This window comes from Rhincodon typus, chromosome 12 (assembly GCF_021869965.1).
Source record: "Rhincodon typus isolate 14 chromosome 12, sRhiTyp1.1, whole genome shotgun sequence".
Taxonomy (NCBI): Eukaryota; Metazoa; Chordata; class Chondrichthyes; order Orectolobiformes; family Rhincodontidae; genus Rhincodon; species Rhincodon typus.
Window position 1 is genome coordinate 27,287,448 of NC_063343.1, and position 22,340 is coordinate 27,309,787.

General features: G+C 40.7%; 1 long non-coding RNA gene across 1 annotated transcript; it reads left to right on the plus strand.

Annotated features, from left to right (window-relative positions):
- Positions 1-283: 283 nt before the first annotated feature.
- On the plus strand, positions 284-21,993 carry LOC125484563. The gene is made up of 4 exons (XR_007263405.1): positions 284-330; positions 2,529-2,571; positions 3,959-4,062; positions 21,855-21,993. It is a non-coding gene; the product is annotated as an uncharacterized LOC125484563 (long non-coding RNA).
- The last annotated feature ends 347 nt before the right edge of the window (positions 21,994-22,340 follow it).

Here is a 22,340-nt window from a genome sequence, read left to right on the forward strand (position 1 = left end):
GAAGAGAGGTAATAAGGCAGAGGTGCTGAGCCACCTACTGAAGACCACTTGACGAAACAGCTGGTGAGGCCTTCAGTTTCTTTTTTAAGTTGGAACAATGGAAGCAGCCTGGGTATGGCTAGCTCTCACAAACCACACTTTCTAGTTTTCTTATGCTTTAGGTTTAGCTTTAAGCAGAAGCTATTGGGGTCTAAAAAAGAATTGGAAGCTTCAGTGAATGTTTTGTGGTTGCTAATCTCTCTGAATTTTCTCTTGATGTTCTTTCCTCCCAGATTGGAGAACTGCATGTGAAGACCTGTGTTGATATTTTCCTTTTTTTTTGCCAAGGGGGTATGTTTTTGGATGTTACTATATTGGAACAGTTAATTAGTAATAGTTACTGTATCTATTATTCTGTTATGTTTTTCAATAGAGTTAAGTTATTCTAAGATAACACGGTGTAGAGCTGGATGACCAGAGCTGTCATCCAGCTCTACACCGTGTTATCTCAGATTGTCCAGCATCGGCAGTTCCTACTATCTTAAGTTATTCTAAGTTCCTTTTTCTTTGGTTGTATTTTTGTATTTAAATAAATTGCGTTTTGCTCAATATCAAGTAGTTTGACCAGTCTCATTGCATCAGGAACAGACATTTTACATTTGCCTGTAAAATAAGAAAAAGTTAGGATCTACCCTACCTTCTTAAAATATTTTGAAGGGGGTCTGATTGGGTCCATAACATCCTCTACCACCCTCACAAGCAGTGAGTTTCAGATTCCCACTACCACCTGTGTGAAAAAATTGCCTCACATCCCCTCAAAAACCTCTGCTCTTTGCCTTAAATCTATGCCCCCAGTCCTTGATCCCTCCACCAGGGAAAGACTTCCTTCCTTTACTCCTATCTGTGCCCCGCTTAATTTTATGCATTCTCAATCTCCTCAGTCTCCTCTGATCCAAGGAAAACAACCCTGGTCTATCAAATCTTTCTTCATAACTAAGATTCTGAAGCCTAGGCAACATCTTATAAATCTCCTCTGCACCCCTGTACAGTGCAATCACATCATTCCTATTCCAGACTGCAGATAATACTCTAGCTGTGGCCAAACCAACATTTTATACAGTTCTAGCATCACTTCCCTACCCATAAACTCTCTGCCTTGTCTAATAAAGGCAAGTATTCCATGCATTCTTAACCATTTTATCTGCCTGATCTGCTACTTTGAGGGACCAGTGGACATGAACACCAAATTTCCCAGGGTCCTACTGTTCATTATATCTTCCTTTGTTTCATCTGTCTAAGTACATTATTTCACACTTATCCACTGCTCAGGCCATATGACCAGCCTGTTTATGACCTCCTTTAATCTAAGTCTGTCCTCCTCACTATTTACCGATTATAGATTCATTCTCAGAGTCAACATTTGCTGTTTTTCTGTTGTTGTGTGTGGTCTATTAATTTCAGTGTATGGATCCGTTTTTTTGTCTGGCTACACATGCATTCTTCTTTAAGTTAAGAATCTTGCTGTGCTCAGCTTATATGGGAACCTCTAAGTAGTAAAGATTGTTTACTCTACACCTGCTCAGAAGCTTGCATTTCAGTGAGGCCATTTAGGTAGGCTCTTGGCTTTTCCCTTGGTCACTCATGATGGACAAATCAACGCAAGCAGACAGTGGTAAATGGGCCTGTTTGGAAGGCTCAGCTCAATCTAAGCTCTGCTCTGCTAGGTACACTTGTTGTTCCCCAAGGGTCACTGATGAAAAAGATAGTTATCAATGGGAGCAAAAGATCTGTGATAGTGCAGGCTTTCATTGCAAACTGTCTAGAATTGCAGAGAGAATGGAAGAGTGCACCACAATGTACATCAGTTGCATGTCATAGGGCATGTCTTCCAAAGATTAATTGGCCAACGCTGTGCAAGAAACATGGCAATTAAATGGGACATTCAGGCCTTGATCATGGTTGTGTAGATTCTGGATATGAACATATCTTAAATAGGATGACAGATACTTTAGACTTCACCTTACAAGGTGTCAATGATCTACTCCCTCACAGAGTGGTAGGAGTGAAGTGGGGTCAGCTTATGGGAGGGATGATGGCAAAAAGAGTCATAAAAGTAAAAAATCAACTCAAATTTCTCCAATGTTTCACCTGTTTCCCATCATATTGCCTCCTCCCAATGGCCAAATCTGGTGGTATAGATAGAGCAATTTTTGGTGGGACCTCACAAGCTGTCCGACTGAGATATTGTCAGACCATCGATCTCAGGAGTTGAACAGGGATTAAATAACTTGTGTCTACCTCTGTTGAGAGTTGTCTCACATTGGAATGGTAGGAAAAGGAGTAAAATCTGAAGAAGTGTCATACTGCACTTAAATGTTAACCTTGTATCTCTTTTCACAAATGCTGCTGGACCTGCTGAGTTTCTCCAGTATTCCCTGTGTTTGTCAGTGAGTAAAGCCGTGTAGTTCCACATGGTATACACTGTGACAGGATGAATGTATCATGGCAGTTCCTTTGAACCTGATAACTACAAGGATCTTTTCTTGTAGATGCAAAGCAGCCAAATATTCATTGATTGGAATCACTGAAGCTGTGAGTAATCCTGATTGATGTTGATGTGTGGATTGCTGTATGTGTGCAATTAATGCGACCCTTTACCTGTAGGAAACCAGCTAGAGATAAAATCCCGAATAGCCACAATTCAAAATGGTGGTGGAGTAACAGTGTTGAGCTCAGGGCTCATCTACACTTGTCTGCTTTCTTTCTTTTTTTCCTCTCTCCTTTTTACTTCTGGTCTTTCTTTGTTTCTTTTTTCTTTGCTTTCTTTCTTTTAAAGCCTAGAGAGTGGTGGGTGAAGGAGGAGGTCTCTGGTGGCAGTCGCAGCAATGCCAGGATGAGCCAGACAGGTCTTCACCCCAGCCTGGGGTCTCCCAGCGAGTGAGGAGCAGGTAGTGTTTAGCTGAGCCCGTCTGTTTCAGGCCAACCACATTCTTTTTCTCTCTCTCCTTTTCATCTCTTTTTCTTTTTCTTTCCTTTCTCTTCCTGATGTCACTGGGAGATCAGAGCAGTGTTGGCAGGGACTCCTGGCTTCGTAGGCCCAATGCATTGACTCTTGGCAGCAGTAGTGTTTCATTAACTGCGGCAGTGCTGGTGCCTGGAGTGGGGACTTTGTGGAAGTCCTAGAGGTGTGTTTAGAACCCCTGCCAATGAAGATGAACTCATTTAAGTACTTTCTTTTAGTCTTATGTACATCAAAATGGCACCGGATTGTGGTGAAATAATACTTTTCCCTGTATCTCCCTAGATATATATGACAATAAATAAATCATTCTGACAAGTGTGATCATAGACAAAATTGACATAATAGATCTGGCACACAATCCATTGGTGTCCTGTCTAATGTTTTAATGTGCAACTGACTGGAAGATCCCAGATATGTCTCCGTTCATGCATTGGAAATATCTAGAGTCAAAAGATAGAGGTAATGCATCACCATCAGGTCCAGCAGGGAACAGGTTTTCTACAAGAAGAGTGCAGATATCTGCCATGATTTCATAAGACATTCTCAATCTCAGAAAGCTCTGCTTTCCCATGAGTTCAAGGAATTGGAGCCTGTTTCCACTAGATCTGACACTGATGCATTGCCAATGGCTTTGAAAGTGGCCACTAACTTAAACCTTTTGTCTCCAATATTTCCAGGATCTCCCGGTCAGCTACACATTAACATAGAAGGCAGATCAACAATGGATTGTGTGTCAGATCTAATAAATCAATTTGTCTGTGATCATACTAGTCAGAATGAGCTGCTACTCAAGCTTTTTGTCTAGAGACTTTGCTACATGAATAGTGGTTTGTGTCACTTGACCCAACTGTTGCTCCCTCTTTCCTGATGCTCCTTTCTCTGCTGATCATCTGTAGGTGATTCTACTATGGTCTAAAGTGACCCTAAATGGTTGTTTTACTCCTTGTCTGATTTCAGGCAGTCATGGTGCCACCGAGCCAAATATTGTGAGTCTCAATACAACCACTGTCTACAAATTATCTCTCAACACAATTCTCTCAAACAATCTTTTCCAGGAGGAGGTAAGAAAATAGCTATAAGAACTGAATGTTTATTATTGTCTGTATTTATGAATTTCAGTTATCCAATTAATTACCTCCATTGGTAATTAGAGGAGGCATATTACAAAATCCAGCTCTGGTCGCAATTACTTTTGGGGTCTACAATGGGATCTTGCTGACTTAATTTAAAAACTGTCCTCAGTTTTCCCATCTGTGTTTTGTATGGACAAGGTGGGTGTTTATTCTAAAATTAACCTAAAAACCACTGTGCAAAATTATTGATGTCAGTATTCAAAGGAGGTAAAATCCTGCAACAGTTGATACACTTTAAAACTATTTTATTGACTGTAAAATGCTTTGGGATATCCAGCAGTTTTGATAGGCCCAGTGTAAATACAAGTCTTTCTTCATTCAAGCTCTGCAAAATTCTCATTGGAAAATCATATCTGGAAATACATTTCTTTATTAATAAATACATTTCTTTCAGTACTGTAAAATATAGCTCAATTTAGCCCTTGCTACAAATTTCATTTTATCCCAAATCCTTTAGAGAGCTGCATTAGCAATAGTATACAATAAATATCAATCACAAGTTTATGATTAATTTTAAACACATCACTAATGGAGAGAGTTTCTGTAGTTGTGGGGCTTGAGAGTTGGTATACTGACAGGCCAATGAAAGCAATTACATTATATTGGTGGCCACAGGACATTGTAATGACATGGAACATAACTCATAATGTTATATATTCCTCACTTCTATGTGAGAGTAGATAAAGTTTCTTAGTGAAAAAGTGGTTATGCATCCTGTCTTTTAATGACTGGAAGCTGAGCTTGTGGGTGCTCTCGACAATTGATAAGGAAAGGTTCTTCTTTTTTAACCACAGGATAATTTTACTGCAGTTCTCAGCAGAATTAAGTTCAGTTATACTTGAGTATCATGTTAACCTTCAGATTCAGGAGGCAATCAATTCTTAATCTATTGATACACAAACATAGTAAAGATTACCTTATCAGTCATGGATAAAACACATTCTCACAAATGTGCATTTTCACTAACAACCTTGTGGCAGGGAATGAAGAGAATGGCTTCATTCTTATATACAATTTGAGGAGATTTCTGCTTGTCTTACGCTTGACATTGACCAAGTAATTCAACAGTTTAGAGAAGCTGGAGCGATTGAGAAATTGAAAGGCTCCAAGATTTTTCTGAAGTGTGATTGGCTCCTGAGCGATCTTGGTGCAATAATCAGTGATATCCAAATGTCAGTTCCTGAAGATGTATCAATATCTGAAGATTTCTGCTCTGTGCTTACATTGCTTGCAACAACAACACATCAATAAATGACTGACTGTTCCTTGCAGCATATCAAAATTTAGTACATTTTACTTGTTTTAAACAGAAATTTGAGAATAGACAACCTGAAACTGTCTTTAATGAGTCTACCCATCATCAGTAAAGAGCTCTGGACAAAATGTGTATGGAGAGTAGAAAACATTTGATGCATTTATGTAACCAATCACAATGGGTAGATATGTGCTTCAGGTTTGACATCACTACAAACAAGTAACTAAAGGATTTACTTGTATCTTACAAAGAATTTGTAATAGATCCTTGATCACTGCCCTTTTAAACTTCATGGATTTCATTCATCTGCTCCATCACTTACTCCCCTACTTGGAACAGTGCCCCCCTGTCCCCGAGACCCAAAACCAAATGCATGATCCATCTTGGCCTCTTCTTGAGGTTCTCAGCACTTTTTAAATATTTATTTATTTGTGTGATGGGAGCATCGCTGGCTGGCCAGCGTTTATTGCTTGTCCCTAGTTGGCCTTGAGAAGGTGGTGGTGAGCTGCCTTCTTGAACCACTGCAGTTGACCTGTTGTAGGTTGGCCCACAATGCCGTTAGGGAGGGAATTCCAGGATTTTGATCCAGTGACAGTGAAGGTACAGTGATATATTTCCAAGTCAGGATGGTGAGTCGCTTGGATGGAAACTTGAAAGTGGTAGAGTTCCCATATATCTGCTGCCTTTGTCCTTCTGGACGGTAGTGGTCGTGGGATTGGAAGCTGCTGTCTGAGGATCTTTGGTGAATTTCTGCAGTACATCTTGGAGGTGGTACACACTGCTGCTACTGAGCATTGTAGTGGAGTGAGTAGGTGCCTGAGCTCAGTCTATCACTTGCTGCTTATGCTGTTTGGCATGAAAGTAGTCCTATTTGGTGGCTTCACCACGTTGACACCTCATTTTCAGGTATGCCTAGTGCTGCTCCTGGCATGCCCTCCTACACTATCCATTGGACCAGGGTTGATCCCCTGACTTGATGGTATGGTTGAGTGGGGGATAAGCCTGCCATGAGGTTGCTGATTGTGCTGGAGTACACTCTGCTTTTGCTGATGGCCTGCAGCTCCTCTTGGATGCCCAGCCTTGAGCTGCTAGATCTGTGCAAAGTCTGTCCCATTTAGCACAGTGATAGTGCCATGCAACACGATGGAGGTTATTCTCAATGTGAAGGTGGGACTTTGTCTCCACAGGGACTGTGTTCATCACTCTTACCGATACTGTCATGGACAGATGCATCTGTAGCTGGCAGGTTGGTAAGGATGAGGTCAAGTTTGTTCTTTCCTCTTGTTGATTCCCTCACCACCTGCTACAGACCCAGTCTATCAGCAATGTCCTTTAGGACCTGACCAGCTCGATCTGTAATGCTGCTGCCAAGCCAACGTTGGTGGTGGTCATTAAAATTCCCCACCCAAAGTACATTGTCTACAGCATAACAAATGGTGGTCTTAGGTCAAATTGATTCAACCTTACAATATCTATATACAGCAAAGATTAGCGGTCCTGATAGTAGACGAGCTGTGGTGCTGAAGACATGCTCCAAATCCAGCTGCTCCCCTAGCCCAAATGTTCCAGGACACATGTACGCAACAAAATGGAAAAATGTCCAGCAATGTTCTATCCATAAAAAGCACAACAAAGTATATCCAGATATCTACCATCCCATCAGTCTACTCTTACATGTCAACAAAATGGTGAACAGCATTGCTGAGAGTGCTTTCGATCACAATTCATATAACACCTGCACATTGAACATTCTGCCAGGACCTTTTGGCTCCAAATCTCACAACAGTCTTAGTCCAAAAATACACAGAGAATTTAAATTCCAGCAGTGAGTAAAAGCAACTGCTCTTTACATTAAGGCAGCAGTAGCCCAACTGTGACATCAAGGAGCACCAGCAAAATCAAACAATTGGGAAAACTCGTCAAAGTTAATGCACAACATTTTCATGGTTGGGGCAAAGAGTGCTCAAGCCTTTTAATATTATTTGGTTTACACAAACTGAGAAGCGATATATGACCATAGTCAAGCTCAGATATTGTCCAGAATGATTAGGAATGGACAACCATCTGTGCCTTGCTTCTACAGGGGCATCTTTGACATTATCTGGGTCTTCTTCACCTGAAGCGAGAAATAGGCGTCACTGAGGCTGTCGATCCTGAGGGCTTATACAGGGGCAGGGTCCTCAAGACAATTCCTGGACTGCAACCATCCCAGTGTCCATACTTATAGCTCATATCTCCTGTACCCCACAGTCTACATCATCCAAATCTTAATTATCCCAGAGGGAACAGTCACCCTGCAGAGGCTCCAGTCATGTTTTGACAGAAAAATTTGACTACAGAATTTTTTGCACATATTCATAATTCTCCAGTTCATGTAGGCTCCTATTAACTCAACCTTCAGACTTAGGTCTGCTAACTTATGTGGTAACTCAAGCTTTTTGCCTGGTCTTCAGTGCACTTTAGTCATACATAGCAAGGAGGTAAGTATTAAGCTTACAGTGTTATTGTTGCAGCATGGAAGAAATCAAGCATAACGAAATGCCCTGGATACCTTTTGAAAGAATGCAGCCCAGTCTATGGGTCACCCACAGCACTGGTAGGATAGGAGTTCCAGATTCTTCACTCGTTAACAGTGAAGGAACAACGATATTTTTCCCAGTTAGGCGGACTGACTTGATGGTGGATAGGAAATGGTGACTCAGGAGGTGAGTTAATTGCCACAGAATTCCAAACCTCTGAACTACTCTTTATATTTATATGGCTGTTCCAGCTCAGTTTTTGGTTAATTACTGGCCAGTGCTGGTCAAGGATGTTGATTAGGGGTGGGGGGGGGGGGGGTGGGGGGGGGGGGGGGGGGGGGGGGGCGCGGGTCTCAAAGATTGTAACGTCATTGAATGTCAAGTGGCAATGTTTACATTCTCAGTTGTTGGAGATGGTAATTGCCTGGCACTTCTGATATGTGTATTTTACTTGTCACATAGCTCAAGCTGGATACTGTCCAGATCTTGCTACATCTAGACATTAACTACTTCAGTAACTGACAAATCACAAATGGTACTGAACATTGTGTAATCAGTGAACACCACCACTTTTGACTTTATGATGAAGGGAAGGTTATTGATGAAGCAGTTGAAAATGGCTATGTCTAGGACACTACCCTGAGGAACTCCTGCAGAGATGCCCTGTGGCTGAGATGATTGACTTCCAACAACTACAGCCATCTTCCTTTGTGATAAGTATAACTCCAACCAGCAGAGAGATATCCCCCTGATTCCTAGGTCCAAGCAGAGCTTAAACTGAGCACCATTGAACAGGGTATTCCTTTGCAAGCGCTGCTTGATAGAACAACAGTGCTATCACTTTGCTGATGATTGAGAGTATAGTTGTTATAAGACTACAACAGATATTACAACAGTCCAAGTGAATATAAATTTACAAAAGTACAGATTCAATGCAAATGGTTAAACACCCATACCAACAGTGTGCCTTAGAAGTTTTTTTTAAAATCCTCCCATTACATTTCAGCTGAGTCAGTGGAGCCTGTTGACCCTTGTTGATTTAGAAGACTTTGGCAGGTAGCCTCAAGGGTTAATAGTCCTTGGTCTGGTGAGAGTTTCCTGCAAGGTTCAGTCTCACCATTCTTAGTCTTAGCTGCTGGAGGCACTGATTCACAGGCAGAAGGGAGATGGAGGGGCAGGACACCTAAAGAGTGATGAAGCTGCTGGAGTGCATGTCAGCTCCCTTGGACAAGAATGGATACGTGGAGTGAGGAGGAGATGCTTCTTCCCCTTTCACCTGGCCACTGATGCTGAGCACCTATGGCGAGAGTGATGCAGTGGTGGTCTGAGCACATGTCCAGCAGCCACTGAACTTTCTACTGGACATGAGTCTCCAATTCAGCTGCCACACTTTCCATGGAGAGACAACCAAGTGCTTGAAAGATAGTGTGCCACCACAATAGAGAGAAGATGCTAGAGTTATAGGGCCCCTGATGGATGTGCCTGATGTTCCCCTGCCTTTCTCTGCTGTGTGGGTGAGCAGGTGCCTGGTCTGCAGCAGTCCTCAGAGTGTCAGTTGGTCTACTCCTCGGCTTTAAGCAATTCACATTATTCTTATGCAGTTAAAATACAAACAAAGAAAGAAGAATTAGCATAACTTTAACCCTACGAAAATACTTAAAATAATATTGTTTAAATATATTCATCAACTGTTCCAATATAGCAGCATCCCATAAACACACCCTTGGCAAAAGCAAAAGCAAATTCAGCAAAACAGGTTTTCCACATCAGATGCTATCTCCTTTCCAGTCCAAGAGAAAGGAACACCCCCCCAAAAAAAAATCTAGCAGCAGAGAGAGAAATCAAGCTTATTCCTGGAGCAGAGAGAGAGATATATCTATCAGCTTCAACAGCCAACACCAAACCCAAATTGAAAGCAAAACTAAAACCCTGGGTCTGTGTGAGCCTGACTCCACCCACTCATGCATCTTTTGTCTAATTTCAAAAAAGGACACAGGGAGCTCAAAGCTATTTATCCACCGATCCTGAAGCAGACATTTTGGGACTATTGTGGTAACACCTTTCTACGAGAAAAACAGCACTAAACTCATGTCTCTTAAAGGTACAGGAGCATCACATTCCATCAATGATACAGGGAGATCTGCTATAACGTGATAGTTACGTTCCAGCACAACATTGCTTAATAGAAAATCATACTATATTAATAATAGGGCATATGGGAAAAGCGGGGTTAGGGGCACAAAGGACACATGACAATAATATTTTCCAAACTTCTTCCTCACCTGTATAGCTTCATTCTTATAGCCTCAGTTATAATAGTTCTTCAGACAGGTACTGCTGCAAAGAGAACCTGTTCTCAAAGAGGCATGAATCAGACCTTGTATTTGCAATGAAGTGAAACCTGAGTTTAAATAGAGTTCTGCCACTGGAAATCCCAGCAATTGTCAGTACTGCATGATAGTGTGAGCATGATCCAAAAGAGGTGAGCAGTACAAAATTGTGAGAGATACAGCTCATGGTCAGCAGTCCTCCATGAAACCCCAAAATTGACATGTCAGCGATGTTTAATAAAATTCCCTCCTCCTTTTAAATGCTGATCTGACTTGACATTCCATCAGCACAAACTTCTGGACAGATTTTCAGATAAGTGAAGCAGAGGAATCTGGCTTTCTTTCCTATGTAGCCAATTGGCTTTGAAGTTAATTGTAGGATTAAAATGCATTGTAAACCTGAGAAACATTGTATTCAAAATAGTGCTGGAAGAGACCAGGTTGTACCACAGACAACTTTTGGTATAAATGATTTACATGAGCAAGTTCAAAAATTCTTACATATCAAACATGTAACAAAATCTAGGCAAAAATACGACATACAAGGTGCATGTTATAACAGCACTCATTTTAAACTATACTTCATTTTTACTTATACCATCAATTTAGCATTGGAGTCCACTCTTCTGTTTAAATGAGCTGCATTTTTAAATAATACTGAAATTGCATTATAGCCAATGCAAGTTTACCTTTTAGAAATAGCGTTCCCCTATTTGTCAATCGTGTTATAGCCAATTCACTTTACTGGAATACACATTATAGGAGAACACCCCTGCAGATGATTCAGAGATGTTATTGTCTTCTGAGGAGCAGGCTCACACTAAAGAAAATGTGCAAGAGGAATGACTATTTACAGGAAGAGAAATCCCCACAGTATCAGCAGGAAATTCATCATTTCTTCAGAATACCTTTTGTTCTTTTCTTTGTTCACTTGAGCTGTCCATTTATGAAAAAGTTATTCATTCTTCATTTGTTTCAATAGTAAAAAATACAACTGTACAATTTCTCAAGAGCTTTATTCTTTCAAGTAGGAGCAGCGAACAGATTCTTTTCCCCTGTATGCTAGAAAGAAGACAAAAGAAAGCAGAGAAGACAAAAGATTTCATCCACCATTGTTCTATATTATGGCAATGTTAATGCCTTCCATAAAGACGACTGAAGAGAGGATGCATCTTACCCACCTTCTAAATGAGTCAAGGACGCAGCTGGAGAACGATCTCTCGTGTGCAAGCCACTGTGGCGAGGGTGGGGTTGTGGGAGGTAGGAGTCAGATGAAAATGTAAATAATTTGTGGGTAGAATGAAAGATTTGGATGGGAGGTTTAGTGTAAGTGGTTATAAAATATCTGCACAGAGGCCAGTGTCCCATCACCAAGTCACCCTTTATTTACTTGTGCACAGTACACTGCCTCTAGTCAGCCAGCTCAGAATCAGTCCCCTGAACTGACGAAATTCTAAATCTCCTGTTAATATTGGTCAGCCAGGGCATTCCTGATTGATGGGGATTTTTAACTTGAACCAATGAGGTCCACCTGGTTCCAATCACTACATCCTTTGCCTCCTAGGTCTCGGGATGTAGGCCTGGTCTTTCTCCCATAGTTTCTCCTGCGATGTTTTTGCCTGAGGTCGGATTCCTCTGATTCGAATTCTGGCTACAGTCTGGTACATGTCACCTGTGTCAGTCTCTTGCATCTGGAGCATCTTGGGAGAGTTTCCTCCTCTTCTTCTGGTGGTAACAGTTTTGAGGCTGCATCCATCTTGGACTCTGCGATAGCCTTTGCACTAGGACGAAGTGAGAGAACCTATGGTTTCTGACAGGACTTCTGGCTGCTCTGAGGAGCCAGGTATATTTTTCTTCTGCCCCATTTGTGAGGTAACAGCTTTCAAGTAATCCACGTGTTTATTCAGGACTGTATCACCGACCTGAACTTTGTAAGTTACGGGACCTGACGTCATGTCAGCATCATCTCGTACCCATATGGGGCCATTTCCATGGTTCCGGCACCAAATTTCATCCAGAATTAAAAATAGTCTTTCTGGTTTAGAGGCAGCCTCTGGCCAGCATTGGTGTTCCTGCTGTCATTTCACCCTCTTCCCCCCAAGGTCTGGGAATATTAGGTTTAACCTGGTGCAGAGTCTTCTCCCCATCAGCAACTCTGCTGGAGCTATCCCTGTTGTTGTGTGCGGGGTGGACTTGTAACTGAACAGGAACTAGGATAGTTTGGTATCAAATGACACCACAGGCTGCTTCTTTCAGCCTGCTCTCAACGTTCGGACTAGTCTTTCCACTAGACTATTGGTCGATGGATGGTTTGGAGTTGTCTTAATGTGCCAAATGCCATTGGACTTTAGGAAATATTTTATTACCTGCTGGTAAATGACGTCTTATTTTCTGTGACCAATATTTCTGGGAATCTGTGTATCATGAACGACGCTCGCAGCTTCTCAATTGTCATCCTTTATTTTACAAAATGAACTTTATTCATGTCCAGCCACTTTGAATAGGTGTCCACAGTGACCAGGAACATTGAGCTCATTAAAGGGCTGGCATAGTTGACATGCAACCAAATTCAGGGTTTACACGGCCATTCCCATGAATATGCAGGTACTGCTGGTAGTAATTTTTGTCCTTGTTGTCACTCTGGGCACAGCACCACCAACGCAGCTATGCCTGGCCAGAAGATGTAGCATCTTGCTAACACCTTCATCTTGGAAATCCCTGGATGACCCCAGAGGAGTTCAGCAGTTTCTGGCAGTGACCCTTCCTCGGTACAATCACCCTTGCTCGCCATAGTAATATGCTGTCCTCTATGGTGATCTGGTCTCACCAGGTCCAGAAAGGTTTCAATCCTGGTTGCGATGGCCCTTCTGTTTCCCCCATTACCCCAGCCGTTTTATTTTTGCTAGGACAGGAACTTTGTGTCCGCTGTTGGATATTGTCAGTGGCAACTGGAAGGGTGCCCAGGAGGTACCACTGGTGGGATATCTGCATTAGCCTCTTGGCTTCCTAGGCATTGTTCTAGTTTGTATTTGTACACACTGAGAATAAACAGGTACGGGTAAGCCAACACTGCCCCAATGACATGTATGGAGACATTGCACATCAATACTACCACTCGTTTCAGATTGTAGTGGGTCAGCACCTTACAGGACAATAACTGATTTTTTACTTCCCTACTTCTTGGCTACGTGACCGTTTCCAAGGCTGATCCTTTTTCAATAGCAGGTGTAAGGATGACAAGATGGAGGTCAGGTTCCGTATGGATTTTCCATAATAATTCATTAACCCAAGGAAAGGTCTAAGCTCCGGTACAGATATGGGAGCTGGGGCTCCTTTGATTGCCCTCACTTTATCCTCCAACAGGTGTAATCCAGTTTTGTCAACTTTGTAACCTAAATAGGTCACTTGCGGTGCCTGAAACATACAATTTTCCCTTTTAAGGTGCACGCCTGCCCAGGAGAAACAGCTAAACACTATGTCCAAGTTCTCCAAGTGCTCTTTATTGGTCTTCCCTGTAATTAGTACATCATCCAGATAAATGGCAACCTGGGGTAGGCCTTCTAAAATGTTCTCCATGGTCTTCTGGAAAAGGGCACCAGCTCATGATACCCAAAATGGCAGTCTTGTGTGTTGATATAAACTTTTGAGTATTAATTGTACCGTATTTCTGGGACTCCTCATCCCGTCGCAATTACAGATAGGTGTGGCCCACATCCAGCTTCATAAAGGACAGCTCCCTCGCCAGCTTTGTGTACGAGTCCTCTATGCGAGGGCTTGTGTATTTATCCAGCTGTGAGAAGCAGGTTGCCATTTGCTTAAAATCCCCACAAAGGCAAACTGAGCCATCAGGCTTCATAATCAGTACAACCGGTGCTGCCCATTCTGCAAACTGCACTGGTTTGATGATTCCTTCGCTCTCCAACCTCTTGATTTCCACTGCTACTTTTGCCTGGCACTGGGTGGGCCTTGCAAAATCTCAGAATTGCTTCCTGGTCAACATGTAAAGTGGTTTTGGCCCCTTTGATAGTACCAAGCCCTTCCTGAAAATCTCCTAGGTATTTCACTAGTACTTCACTGAGTCAGCCATTTTCTAATTGAAAAATGTTGAGCAAATCCAGGTGAATCTTTCTCAATTAATAGCCCCGCAATAGGCTTGGGCCAGAGCCTTTTACTACCATTAGTAGTAACTGCACCAACTGCTTCTCATAGGAGACCCGAACTGAAATCATACCTTTAAATCTGCAATGGTTCCCCAGTGTATGCTCTCAGTTTGACTGAGATCTTGTGCAAGCTTAAGAGTTGGAGTCCTGGGCAAGTCTTGTTAAAGACAGATTCTGCAACCACAGATACAGCTGCACCAGTTTTGACCTCCATGGTAACTCGGTGACCATTTAATCAAACGTTAAATTTTAAAATCAATTCTAATTTGGACATCACTGAACAATTTTCCAACACATGTGGGGAGACTTGCCAGGGTGTGCACTCTCCTTGGTATTGGCTTACAAGTTCTCTTGCTCATGTCAGGCCTTGTAGGACTCCTTTGCTGTCTTGAATCCACATACCAGCAACAACTATAATATCTTGCCGACTCAGATCCTGAAGAATATTTTAACCACTTGACTGAGGCTCAGCTTTGTTGTGGGATTCCGCTGTGAGCTGGCCTAGGGTCCCTCTATTCAGGATATGCCGTGCGTGAGGCTCTGCAATTACCTACACTGAAGTGGTGTTCCGCCAGCTCAGTTGGGCATGTGAAGGTTGTCCACTTCTATTGGAATACCCTGTTGTTCCCAGGATCTATTTGCCACCCCACATTTTCTAATGACAAAGCCTGTTGCAGTGCCTGTTTGAAGTCCAGCTGGGCTTCAGCTAATAGGCACTTCTTCATGGTTACATCATTAATCCCACATACCAATGGTCTCTCATCATCTCATTCAGGGTTAAACCAAATTCACATGCCCTCTGCCAGTCATCTTAACCACATCAGAAATCCCAATACAGATTCCCCTGGTTCTCTACCAATAGCATGTCAGAATTAGAGGAGGTTTGGGGGTCATAATATTCCTTAACCAACTCCATCAACTCTTGAAAGGTTTTAGTGGCTGGTGTCTCTGGGAAAGTTAAGTCCCTTATAACCAAAAATGTTGCAGGTCCACAAGCAGTCAGAAGGATTATTCGTTGCTTTTCATCTGCGCCAATGTAATTTGCCCAGATAAAAAAAATGCATTCTTTCCAAATACTGAGCCCAGTCTTCACCAACAGGATCAAGTGAGTCAAGCTTCCCAAATAAAGGCATGATGCCAGAAATGCTTACTCCAACTCCAAGATGACTGTTGCAAACAAATGCTCTTTAGACACATACTATTTTCTCCCATCCCCACTGAAATAACTACACAGAAACCAGTATTCTGTTACCAAGTCACCCTTTATTTACTTGTGTACAGTAAACTGGCTATAGCCAGCCAGCTCACAGCCAATCCTCTGAACTGAGGAGATTCTCGATCTCCTATTAATATTGGTCAGGCAGGGCTTTCTGATTGGCCCAGGTTAACAACTCCAATCAAGGACCTCATGGTCAATGAGATCCACCTGGTTCCAATCACTACAGATTATTAGCTGTTACCTTAATTATTAAATGCATCATCAATGATGCCTGATCCCATGCAGTTGAAACCTGAAAGAGGAATATTCTGATAAAGTCCTGCAATAATCAACCTTGTAAATAGTGCAAATAGCCAATAAATATTTATAAACTTACAACAGCATGTTTTTCATCTCTCTTCTATCAATGCTACGCAGACCCCAGTCATGGTATTAATATAATCCTTCTGCTTCTTGGTCTATTAACATCATGACTGGGTTGTGGAAACTTTTGACATATGAGGGCTGGAAACTGTACAAGTGCAAACTAATGAGCATTTGTTAACTATTTACACTATTTACAGAGACATGGTTCAGTGAGACTCCATTAGTACTTTCCCCAACTGGCCCTAGTTCCATGTGATCTGATGTTAATTAACATCACCAAAGATACACTCTAGCCACTAGTATGACATCTACAAACTCCTTATGCTCCACTTGGCATCTTTCTCTCTAATCCTGCCTGTTGCCCTGTCAGTTTTTATTAGTTTCTTTCCTAACAGTTATCCACATGACCTAGACCCTCCATGTCTGCTAATACACATCATGCACTCCTTCCCACCCTTAGAAGCGTAATGCTTCTAATCTCAATATTTACTCCCATTAGCTTGTAGAACCACTTTGATAATGCTATGAAACCCTGAATAGATATTTTCTGATGATATCAATCTGTTAATCTGCTTTATTATCTTCCATTCCTTACTTTTCAATTGTTTTCAAATCCTATGAACCAAAGTTTTGAAGATAATGAAATGATTATTTGAAAACATAGAGAATACATTCCAATTTTCCAGCAGAAATTAAATTCAAATTATATTAAGTATCCTCAGAGCCAAGATTTCAACACAAACTTTTACAATTACAATGTTGCCTTCTTGCACACTATTCACAAGGTTATTAATATTTAGAACAGTTACGTTAGAGTGCCAACACCTGGAATTGACAAGGTATTTGATGTTTACTGAAAGTATTGAATTCCTCTCATCTAAAAATCAACTGGATATCATTTCCAGACACAGGGTACAATTGTTTCATAGTATAGAGCTTTTTCTTCAGTTTGTATCCAATGGCAGTAAGGTCCTGTGACATTTTACTGCAAGAAGGCAAGTCCCAAGTTGTCCCAGCCGGAGTGTGGATCAAACCCCATATTGTTGTTTTTTAAAAATTCATTGATGGGATAAAGGCATCACTGGCTTGGCCAGCATTTATTACCCATTTCTAATTGCCCAGGGGGCAGTTAAGAGTCAACCACATTGCTCTGGGTCTAGAGTCACATGTAGGCCAGACCAGGTTTCCTTCCCTAAAGGGATTGGCATTGATCTGAAAAATGCACTAGCTGTCTAGCCTACTGAACTAGATGGTCCCAGCATACTACTTGCTATATCAAGAAATATCCAACAAACTAATCACATCTTTACAATGATAACAAAAAGCAATACAATTCATAAGTTAGTTGAGGTCATAGTCAAGTCCTCGAGTTGGGAATCCAGGCCAGATACAGATGGGACAGGATATACCCAGCGAAAGCAATATTTCTGTCCAGGACATTACGTGTAAGTATGATTGCTTGTGAATTACTATGTCAAGTTGTTGCTTAACTAGTCTGTGGGACGCATCTCCCAATTCAGGCACAATTCCTTTTGCAGGGGCAACAGGGCTGCATGTGCCTTTGTCTTTTTCTTGATTGGTGAAAGTGATCCATATGGTTTTTTTTCTAAGAAATTGCAGTGGTTAGGTGCAACTGAGTAGCTTGCTAAGGTATTTAAGAGTGGGCAGTACTCCTGTGGATGTAAGCCAGGTTAGATGAGGATGGTAGATCTTCCTACCTTAAAGGAAATTAATAATGTGCAACTGCACTAGAAACATATTTTCTTCAGGTTCTGCTCAGAAGTTCTCAAATTAAGTTGAAGAGAGGCTGCATGACAAATCTTGAGAAGTTTTATTCATACAAAATATATATATTTTTAAAAGATAAGTTGTGATTAAATATGTGTGAAAAAAAGGGACTGTTCTAATTGCATACATGTAGATTTTGCTTTGAACTCAATTAAGGAAGTGAAAACTGAAAGAACTGCAGATGCTGTAAATCAGAGACAAAAACAGAAATTGCTGGAAAAGCTCAGCAGGTCTGTCAGCATCTGTGGAGACAAATCAGAGTTAACATTTTGGGTTGAGTGACCCTTTTTGCGGATGTAAGTGAGTTGAGATTGGACAAAGGGAGAAAAGACTGAGTCAAGGTAGGAAGAGATGAGTTCTGTGGGGCAGGGGCAGGCAGAAACAATGGGTCTGCCGGGGCAGTCCTGTTTGTGAATTTTGGGAAGTGAGCAGTGCAGGGTTGGGGGACTATCAGCTTGGAGGAGGTGGTGGGGAGACAGCCAGATGAAATGAGGCTGGTGACCATGGTTGACACAATTGCCTAATGTTCCATCGTGGCGTCGTGGGGGAGATAGGCGAAGATATCAGAGAGCTGTCACTCCGCCTCTGCAATGTAGAGGTCAGTCCACCAGACTACAGCAGCACCACCCTTATCAGTAGTGTTTTGAGGATCTCCGTGGGCAGGGACTGGATCAGGGGAGAACTGAGTCACTCAACCCGAAATGCGACTGCTCCCTTTTGTTCAGTTAAGACAGAGGCCTTTGTAAGAAAAAAAACACAAATTGATTCTTAGTTAGAAATTATTTTGTCTACTTCATCGAAATTTGACAGTCAGATAGCCTAATGATTGGATTTACTGCAGATTGAAATTTCTCATACCAAACTTCAGCATTCTCATCTGAGAGACTGATATTTGGGAAGAAACTGATTTCATTTTTGGAAGAAAGAGGTGTCCATTTCTTTTTAACCAAACACCTAATCTGACTGAGGCAGTTAGCTTCACACCACTGAACCCAAAATCTTCGGCTAAGCTGACATTGGCCCTCTTACACACAGTGATAATTCAGAACAACATTCATGCATTTCTTTGCAAGGTATTTTCCATTTCAAGTGCAAGCAGCAAGTACAGCTATTCCTTCCCATCACTTCAGTACAACAAAAGAAACGCACAGTAATTAAAGGAAGAATTTTTAAACAATTCATCTGGTGTTGTATAGTTAAAGGGCTAAGTCTTTCAGTTATTCTAATTAGTCAAACAAAGTGAGGCTTCCTTGCTGTTGAATGAATATCAAGTCTCTTACACACATGGCATTCTGGTGCCCTCTTATTCTGGGATGGAAATAACTTTGTTTGCACCTTTCCTTGCTTGTTAAAAATTGAAGAAACTTTGTGTGATACAGTGAAACTTTCTGTTTGATTTAAGAGCCTGAGTAAATTGAATTTTGACAGTTTCAATCCAACAACAATTGAGTGTGAATTCAGAGCAGAAACTGCCTATAATTTGGCACTAAATTGGTAGTCTTGCTTAGCAACAAGGATGGTTGCTCTGGGAAATGGCAAGAATAAATGAACAGATATGAAAGTGGATTATCAGGACAGAATGCAAGGAGATACATCTTGCATCCACCTCATATTGTATCTGTCAGTTGAGTGCTTGAAATTGACATTAATAAGAAAGAATGTTTGTATATCCCAATGACTAAATCCTCTATACTGATAATTGCAAAACAATTTTGTTGAAATAGAAAGAAAAGCATTTATTACAAACCTATAAATCATGAATCAAGCACAGGCAAGCTTTAATTTGGCATTTGGCTAAAATCTTTGGCGGCATATAACCCTGACAAAGTTATGGAATAAGTGAACACAATACATAACATAAAGGCATGTGGTATTGTAACGATGACTGTATGACAGTGGATTAGCTGAGTGAGATCATAATGGAACACAACTTCCTGTACTTGTAGACTAGAAGCCTGTTTTCCAATTCCTGTAGTATATCCAGGCTTGTGCAGCACAACATTGTATGAATGCCCAAAACTGCAGATTAGTCTAAAGAAAATGCTGAAAACACTGGACCAAAAATTGCTAGAATCACAACATTCTACCACCTAGAAGTACCGATATGTGTGACAACAATAAATCAAATCAAATCAAGTCAAATGTGAGATTTCCGTCTGCCACTCTGCTCCACACAATTTGATTATGTCACACAGTCAACGGTGAAGAATGAGGGGTCTAGCTCAAGGTACTGATGGAGTCGGTTACGTCATTATTAACTCCTGATAGTCTTCGTAATTATTTTTATTTCACCAATATAACTATACCAGTTGCTATCATGCAAAAAACATATCTTGTTCTTAAGTATATATGCCTCTTTTTGTTCAGACTCAACAGATGCTCATTTTCTACTCCTTTCAACTAAATTGGATTTGTTTGTTATTTCTGTCTGAATTACAAGTATTTATTCTGCAATTAGTTGTCATCAGAAAAGGATGTTTAAGCATGTTGTATATTTCAATAAGATCACCTCTTATCCTTCTAAACCCTGGATAATATAGATACAATTTACACATCTTCTCATAATTGTATAATACTCATGTCACAGGGACTAATCTAATCAACATTCATTGTATTGCCTTTAATTCAAGTATTACTTCTTAAAACGAAGACCAAAATTGCATACAGTAGTCCAGCTGCACTCTCATCAAAGCCATGTATAACTATAGCAAGACTTCTTTACTCACATACTTAATTTCCTTACAATAAAGACCAACATGTTATTGTATCCTCAATTGCCTGTTCTAAGTGCATCCATAGCTTTTATATTTATTGTCTGAGTACACCTGAGTCCCTCTGACTATTAATATTTACAAGTTTCACACCTTCAAAAATACTCCTGCTTTTCTAGTCTTACTACTGAAGTGAAAATCCACACTTAGCCATATTACTGTCCATGTGCCATCATGTTGCCCTTGCCCTTGTACTGTCTATATCTCTGCAGTCAGTCTCTGTGTCCTCCTCACAGCTCACATTCCCACCTAACTTTGCATCATCAATAAAATTAAACCACTGTAACTCCTACCATTAAAAAGGAACAGGAACTCCATTTCCACTCCCTCCATCAGCAGGTGTGGGATTTTTCCACACATAACCTGCCATCTGTTTCCTAAAACCTCCCATTCTCTTCACTGCACTGTCTTATCATTCCCCTCCTACTTTCAACTGTCCATTCCACCACTGTTTTCCTTCTGTTGCTGATGCTCCTTTCTGTTCCCTACCATCTATTCTGTTGCTTCCCACTCCCTGACAAAATCTTCAGCATAAGTTAGTCTGGGTCTTGTTAAGCAGAATAGGTTTATTAGATAATACTTAATAGCTAGTTACATTAGATCTGAGATACATGAGACTTTGGTAAGACCTCAGACTATACTCACATGTAATTACACATTACTTCCACTGAAACATACTGATACACAGTATAGAGACATCTGAAAAACAGTTGAACAACTGGAACGCATGAATACTACAAAACTACACAGAATAGATCCTCTCAGGAATGGTCCTTTACATCCTGATGAATGATCTTATCTCATGATGTCAGTTCACCTTTTCAGTTACTAACTGCCTTATACAACACTCACCCCTTCTTCCTTCCCAACACCTCCCTAATTCAGGCTCATGAATTCCATTCCAGAATATAAAGTAAAGGTTATCACCATAATTATGGCACAGTTAAGCATGAACTTGTCTTCAATCAGTCAATGCAATCTAACTGCAACCTGAGAATTCCATTTAGAACTATCATGTAACTCAATGTAGTTTAGTTCCTTAGTTCTGAAACTTTTAAACATCATATTACTTCTAATATTGAGGAGAAATTTTCTAGATATAAGGTTTTCTACATTTCTTCCTGATTTATTGAATATCATTATATATCTTAAACTAATTTGATTTAATGAAATATTGTTTGAATTTTTATGCTGGGTGCAATGCAATCATAATTATTATTAGAGTCTGCAATTGGTCACAATGTAATAATTAAACATGTTGCTGACCATTCTCTTCATAAAATGTATTTGTTTCATTGTTTTCAAATCCTAGTTAGTGACCATGACCTGATTTTTTACTGATGAGTACCATGAAAGACAAGATAACCTTTTGGATTGAGAACATAGCTCATTAATCAAGGTCTGGGCCATACTGTCAGAACATGGATTTCTGAGCACATCAAAATTTCTAGAAGAAGGTAATGAACAAGTTCCTTTGTTAGCTACAAAGAAAATGTGGTTTTACTATTGACAGTAGCACGTATTTGAACTTGACAGTTTATAATATTTGAAGTCAAACATTGAAATATTCAGTCTGTTCTGACATGAATACATTTAACTGAAGAGATACATGAATGTGATTTTTTTTCATTTAAAAAGTGTCACATTGCATTACATTGTGCATACCATGACAGAACTAGAAAACTGTAATTCTTGTTGACCCCTTTAATACTGTCTGTTCTTGTCATGTCAATATACCAAGTAATTGAAGGGCTGAAAGGGGATTCCAACAGACAAAAGATTTTAACAGCCTTTTAAA